The sequence below is a fragment of the Lepeophtheirus salmonis genome, chromosome 10 (genome assembly GCF_016086655.4).
Source record: "Lepeophtheirus salmonis chromosome 10, UVic_Lsal_1.4, whole genome shotgun sequence".
Taxonomy (NCBI): Eukaryota; Metazoa; Arthropoda; class Copepoda; order Siphonostomatoida; family Caligidae; genus Lepeophtheirus; species Lepeophtheirus salmonis.
In genome coordinates this window covers 13,441,272-13,448,681 of record NC_052140.2, presented here as the reverse complement: position 1 = coordinate 13,448,681, position 7,410 = coordinate 13,441,272, and positions in this window count along the sequence as shown.

Sequence of the window (7,410 nt, the reverse complement as noted above, 5' to 3'; positions counted from 1 at the left end):
AGAAGAAATAAAATGGATTTCTCCCTTCTTGGCGCAAACAACTTCGAGTATCCTTTTGTAAGATACATATATAAATGATGAATATTTTGATGACACTAATGAATAAACAATTAGCACAAATGATTTAAATACTGGACAAAAAATCTTCTTAGAGCAATTATAAGTTAGTCTTGGGACTAGATCCAAAACCAGTTTGGTGGTAAGTGATTTTTTTACTAACCGCTTTGTACTAATATTTTTGTCCAGTCCCCGATCTCAGACAGCACACCAAATTCTTGTCAAATAAAATAATAGACAAATTTTTTCAGTCTCAATCTATGAACCAATTTTCTCCACGTTCCTGTTTTTTGAGTTGTACAAACATAAACTATATAAAAAATTTAATTACATAAGACAGGGATATTGCTCCGATTTTTAAAGTTCTAAAACACAACTTACGTCATCAACAATTAATAGAATCAGAATAGACATAATTTTAAATCAGACCAATTTTTTTATTAGCCTATCCAGGCCGAAGTCTCATTTAAAATCATGTTTAGACTAATTCTATAGAGATATTGTTGATGATGTTAGTTGTGATTGAATGATGTAGCTCAATGGACAACGCCCTCTTTAATTAAGATTCCTACGTCAGATGGAATAAATGTAATACTGTTATATATACTTAATCATTGTAACTCCATCTGACCAATTTAAGGAACATTAAAAAAATGTTGATGACGTCATGTGAACTAATTCTGGAATTTGAAGGAGTTTAGGACCTATATCGACCGATTTTTTCTTTGGGACCAGTACACACTAAACTTCTTTACTGAACCTAATTAGTTCAGTCAACTAAAAGCCATTACGGTGCCAGACTGATGGAGGTTTTCCTAGAGTGAAGACCTACACAAATTAATACACTTGACATTTTTCAAATCGCATTTTAATCTTCCTTAATTATTATTTGTGGTTAATTCTTATTCTGATTTGTTTTTTATTCATAAATCATTACATATTATTCATTTTCTTATAATAACTAATTTCTTATAAAAATGAAACTATTAATAAATTTTAACCAGGTCAACCATTGGCCCAGTATATGATAATAATTTTGGGCAAAAAAATATACTAAATAATTAAGGAATTAGTTAAAGATATATTACATTATTTATGTATGATCTAAAAGAACCAAAATTACAGACAAATAATTAAAATTTTAATCCCGGACAAAAAACATAATAATAATTTGTATAACTATTTTGAAAAACATAATAATATACATATATAATTAAGGGAAAAGTATATTCATTTGACAAATAAATAAAAAATATATATATAGCGACAAGTTATTTTTGATGGCAGTTTAGCATTGTGAGGCAGACGTCTGTTTGAATATAGCTTACGATGTATATCCGGTGTGTTTTTTAGCTGGCCCGCTAATTTGTAATTGGTACTATAAAGAATTAATTTTCTTTTCCTTAGCAGTTTTCATTATTATTTAATTCCTGAGTAGTGAATATCCTTTCATAAATAGATTCAATTGTATTCAAAGCCTGTTTAAACATTCGTGTGTGCTCATAAAAGTAAGAGCGTAACCATGAAGATTTGGTGCAGAGTTATGGTTGTAAGTCCTTGTTGGACTCAAAGTAGAATTTGGGATCGACATCGGAGTAATTGCAGCAATTTTCTTTGCTTATATCCTATTCTCCTTGCTCTAATGTCACAGCTGATTGTAGCTGATCTAATGAATCTCCGAAAATAAATCATTGGATACTTAGTCGTCCATCCATGTAATGATTGTTCAATAACTATTAGGAATTGTTCAAAACTTAAATAGAGCTAATTCTAATGCTACCAATCAACGTTCAGAATACTGATTAGATTAAAAGAAGCAGACAAAATTGACAGCTGACAACAAAATATAGCGTATTATAGCACATAGTGTTAGTGAAGTTTACGTGTTGGTTACTATTGATTGATTTCTACGGGGTGAACTCACCAACATATAAGTTTACATATTTGAATGTTGTTGTCACCTGTCGATGTTTCTGCTTCTTTCTCTCCCTTATTTGTAGTGCTGTGTACGTTGAGTGGTTGAATTTGAATCAACCCTTGTTAAGAAATAAAAATTTCTCACAATAATTAAATAGTAATATTTCTGTTGTTGGGAAGAGAAAAGATTGAAAGATACAATATAGGTAACTATGTGAGTTATGTAAGTATTTAGGGCATTTTTTACCTGATCTTGAACATGAGTTTAATTATAACTATCATGTACGTAAAAATAAGATTTTTCTCCACTTAGGTCTCCCATTTCAATCTTTCCAAGAAAAAAGTATTCATCGTAGTTTGATTTCAACTACATAAATCTATATATGGTTTTTGTAGATTGTAAAAACTGTAACAAGAAAGAAGATAATATTCTTTAGTCAAGAAACTACAATTTACATATTATATCCGAGACCATTCGATTCATACCCTTCGACTTTTATCTAAAAGACTCATTACACTATCTATAGAAAATACATTTTTTGCAAGCTTGTTTGCTTAGTTACTTCGTTAGATATTCGGCACACGTATCAAGCATTAATTACCTTTCGTCTAATGAAAACAGGGGCCTGGATAAATGGTGGTGGGATATACATTCATTAGGGTGAGGTGGATATGCCAATTTTATACAAACAATCTGAAAACTAGTTAAAAGTGTGATTGCATTAAGTTATTAAAAAATAAATATTTTGGAAAAAAATGAAAAAATCTACAACAAAAAAGTAATTAATTATTATTATTATTTTTTTTTTTTTGGGGGGTTAACAGTAACAAATAATAATCGGAATGGCATATGAAAAATTATTTTTCCAATGCCGATTCCAATTTTGATTCTAGAAAAAAACAACCGATTCTCCCATTCATGATTCCAACAAATCGTCCAATTACTAATAAAAAGTCATTTTTCCAAAAAATAAATTATATAAAGAATACTAATCATTATTTTTTACGTTAAAAAATATATTTCTGCTCAAAAAATATATAAATCAAAAATGTGATTTTTATATTATTTTGTTGTCACTTTTCACAATTTCATCTGCTCAAAGTAAATATTTTCAACATATACATAGAGTCAAATCTCGATATAAGACATCCGCATATAACAAAGATACGCTTATAGTCTCTCAAATCTCAAGTCTGGTGGTCCCAAAATGACACCTTCTCTCCTTTCAACAAGATTTGGGTCTTGCGGGACTGGTATGATACCCAAGCATATTCTTGATGTACGTTGAGCTGTATCCCGCACAAGCCAATTCGACGATGGTGTTTCTCCGGGTCTCCTACATCTTAAATACTTGTTTTGAATTAAAAGTTGCGCAGCGAATTAGAGCTACTAACACTAAACCTCTTGCTTTAAAATTGAAATAACCGATTTAAATGTTTTTCTTATTGTTCAGGATGTAGTTAAAGATGGTCTGGATTTATCTGAACGACTATGTAAGAAAAATCCCTAATAAAGTCAACTTTTGATTAGAAAAATAGGAGTTTCCTTTACCCTGATTTGACTTTATATTATGATTTTATTATACATTTAAATTTTTTACAGCAAAGTAGGCGGAAATAAGGATTCTAACTAATACCTTTTTAAGCCTTCGAAAAGACTGTGTTTTTTAAAATTAGTTTTGTCTAAAAAATGTCATTATCAAAACACTTTTATGAAAATAAGTTATTCAAAAAATATGGCTTTAAGGAAAAATTATGTCCAAATGTTGTAACTGCCCTCCACCCCCCCCCCCCCCTCCAATCAAATTATAATGACAAACCTGATGCAAATAGATCATTCAGAGAGAGAAAGAAAGTTGTTAACACTATGAAGATCTATTTTAAAAACCGATAGCACAAAACTGTTTTCCGCTTTTTTTTAATCTTAAAACGGTTATATTTTTACGTTTTTCTCATACCTATACCCTTCATGGCCTTTGAGAAATGATGGAATAAGTATTAAAATCCAACATTTTTAGTGGTATAGAGATAGTCAACAGTTTCCTAATTCCGTATTTGACTCTGTTTCAAAAAATACCACAGATTTGTTCATTATGTCCATACAGAGCACGCAAAAGAATTTAAGGGTTGTTTGTAAAAATATTAAGAATTTGTTAAGCACCAGATTCATCCTAACATACCTATATAAATATACGCACAGGTATTGAGAGACGCATTTACATACTCACACATAATACTATATAAATTCTATTTGTGTTACTATTAAAATGATCAGCAAATATTCATCATTTTTTTCGGTTATTAAAAAAAGAATATAAATATATATACACATGTATAAAAAATAGAACTCTAAACGGAACCAATTAAGGTAGGGAAAATATAAAGAATTTTTATGACCCAAGAAGAGTCCATCATTTTACAAGCAGTCAGTCTTTGGATTACGAGTTATTTACGAGTTTACGAATTCCTCTTTTTGATCATACATTGTCATTTTTGATGAACAGGGTTTTAGAAGTAGAAAAGCATTTCATCTAAAGTAAGGGACAAAACACAGTTAAAATGACGTCATTAATTGCATTATCAAACAATACATCATCTGGCATTAGTATGAGGTAATTTGATCTAGAAGTGTCAGAGACATAATGCTAAATGCATTGAGTAGTATATTTACTTCGAGCCAAAATTCGTTTTTCTGAACTAGAAAGGAATGTCAGCATTTCTGACCAGTCGATTCAGGAGACTCTGAGTGGATTTAGAGACTGGAAATATCCAGGTTGTATAGTCAATAGACAAAAGGGGGGAGGAGGATCAAAAACGTCATGCTTCAACTTTTATACTCAAAAGGTGGAGTTGATTCGGATAGGTGCATCCAGATTCAGTGGGACGTATTAGAGGCCTAGATAGATGATAATTACTCAGATGGGATGAAAATAATTTCGGATCCTGTATACATCAAAGATATATTTGTTGTGAAAAAACTCATTAGGACTCTTTTAGAATTAATATTTACATTTATTTTAGCAAAATGTGTCATTGTTTTAGGCCGTGATCCTAACCATATATCTCAGAATGAACTAAATTACGCTTATCCAAGTTGCTCGTAATCTCTGAGGTATTCTGTAAACTTTTATTGAGGAAGAGCTATAAACTGCTTTACATATTAAGAGACAATTTGCATGAAATGACTATTCCATTGACACCCCTTCTTATTTGCTTGTTTTGTGCATCAACCTACAGTAAAAATAAATAACAAAAAACCCAAGTTTTTCAAGGTTTTTTATTAAGTGAACTGCCTTAAGAAATGTAGGATGTTTGTACACAAAATTTAAAAGAAAGATTAAAGTGATCATCACTTTACAGGATATTTCAGGAATTTACACTTAGTGTGTTTGGTGAGACAAAGTTAGAGAAAAAGATTTAGTGAGGGATTTTGGTATAAATTAAATACAACATAGAGATTAGAAAGGGAAAAACAGTTTTTGATTGTGCTCTTTTTGTTCATTCTTAAAAATATCTTTGAAATAATATTTTCTGCTTATCTTTGGTGCATTAAAAAAAAGAATAATTGAATAAAAGTTTATTTGTCATTCGATCTTAAATTTTCAGGAACAAACAGATTTGACTAAAATTTGGAATATATGCTATTTTTTAGAATAGAGCAAATCTGAATTGAAATTTTGGATCTGCAACTCTAAGTACCTTGGCTTTAAAGATTAATAAATTATCAATTTGATAAAAAATTTAATTAGTGATATATTGTCAAATAAAGTAATTATAAGCAAGTTTCACAAATCATCAACAAGATATCAGTTAGCTTAAACAAACTGTTTTGAATTTTTGTTATAAAAATAGGAGAATCATATTATTTTTTTAAAATTTATTGTCATTGAGTTGTTGTTTTTTTAAACTTCAGCCTTATAATGATGGAACTCTTATAACTTTTTTTTTAAATTGTAGAGTTATATAGCTATGGAATTAGAAGTAATTATGTGATAATTACTATCATAACTTCATTAAAAAAAATGTCATATTTCTTGTGAAATATTTCTTATATTTAATAATTTTCAGGGGGTTTGGCAGTAATTGGTTAAAGGAATAATTTTAATGATGTGTTATCATTATTTGGAGTTCAAAAATATCAAGACCCCAAGATAAGATTTAATAGAGTCACCTTGTATATATTAGATTTGAGCAAAATGATTGAGACTGTCCCACTAAAACACGAAATTACATATAAAAGTACTAAATCATGTCATATAGTCTCCTTCGACTCGGATAACGTCATGGCAATAGTTTTCCAACTCCCATAACTGATTAGAGAGCTCCTTTTCATTCACTAACTTCATTCGTTGCTGAACATTGAGACTCACAATTTTCGCTCGTACTTTCTGATACACTACATATAGGGCAAAACATTGTCTGAGATCCAGCTTAACATCCTTATTATTTTCCCTTATGCCTGCCCTAGTCGTGCAATTATCTTTCAGTGGGCTGGTGATATCTGGGATGGCACTTTTAAGCTCGAGAAAGGTGTCTCATCAGGACGTTCCTGGGGACAAGGACACCCAACAACATCACCCCAGTAAAGGACTGGTTAAAGAACAAGACCTGTTTGAGCGTTTGGGAGGTTTTTAACGAGCTTTCCCTACCGGCAACAGTAATTTTTAAGATTCTGATTGATGATTATCGTTTCAAAAACCTGTTCAGCGTGTGGGTACTCCATTTTGTCTCTCAAGCTAACAAAGATGAGCAGTGAAATTCTGTAGGGCCCTGATTAAGCTCTTCCAGGACGGGAGGAAGCAGTTTTTGGAGTCCAATCTTTCTCTGTGACCGATTTCTCTTCCGTAACGCGGTGTTCAGTGGGTGATGAAGTTAGTGAACGAAGAGGAGCTCTCCAGGCAGCTGTGATATTTGGAAAAGCATTCCCACGACGTTATCCTAGCCGGAGTAGACTATGTGACATGATTAAGCACTTTTTTTAAACATTTGAATGTAATTTCTTGTCTTACTAGGGCAATCTCAATCATTTTGGAGCAACCTAATATGTAGAGCAAACAGAAAAAGTTGTGTGAATAATAAAAGCAACCTTCAAATACTTTGTACCAGTACTTCAATTGTAACTTTTGAATATTATATTTATCGGCAAATAGCTATGTGAAAAAGAGCTTATTACACATATTTTTGATTGATAAAACGTGATGGGTCTATTAGTGTATAGAACACGGAAGTTGGAGGGGGCTCCATGACAGATTAAATTGAGATGAACAAACCAAATTGTCCATTAGTTTTCTCTCCTGGATCCTGTTTTTATAAAACAGGATGTGAAAACATAACTTCCTTTTCCTAAATGCATAGCAATCAGACTGTAGAAGTAGTAGCGGGCTGGACGTGGTTTCATTTTAGAGACAAGATTCTAAAGTTTTCTAAAAAAATATA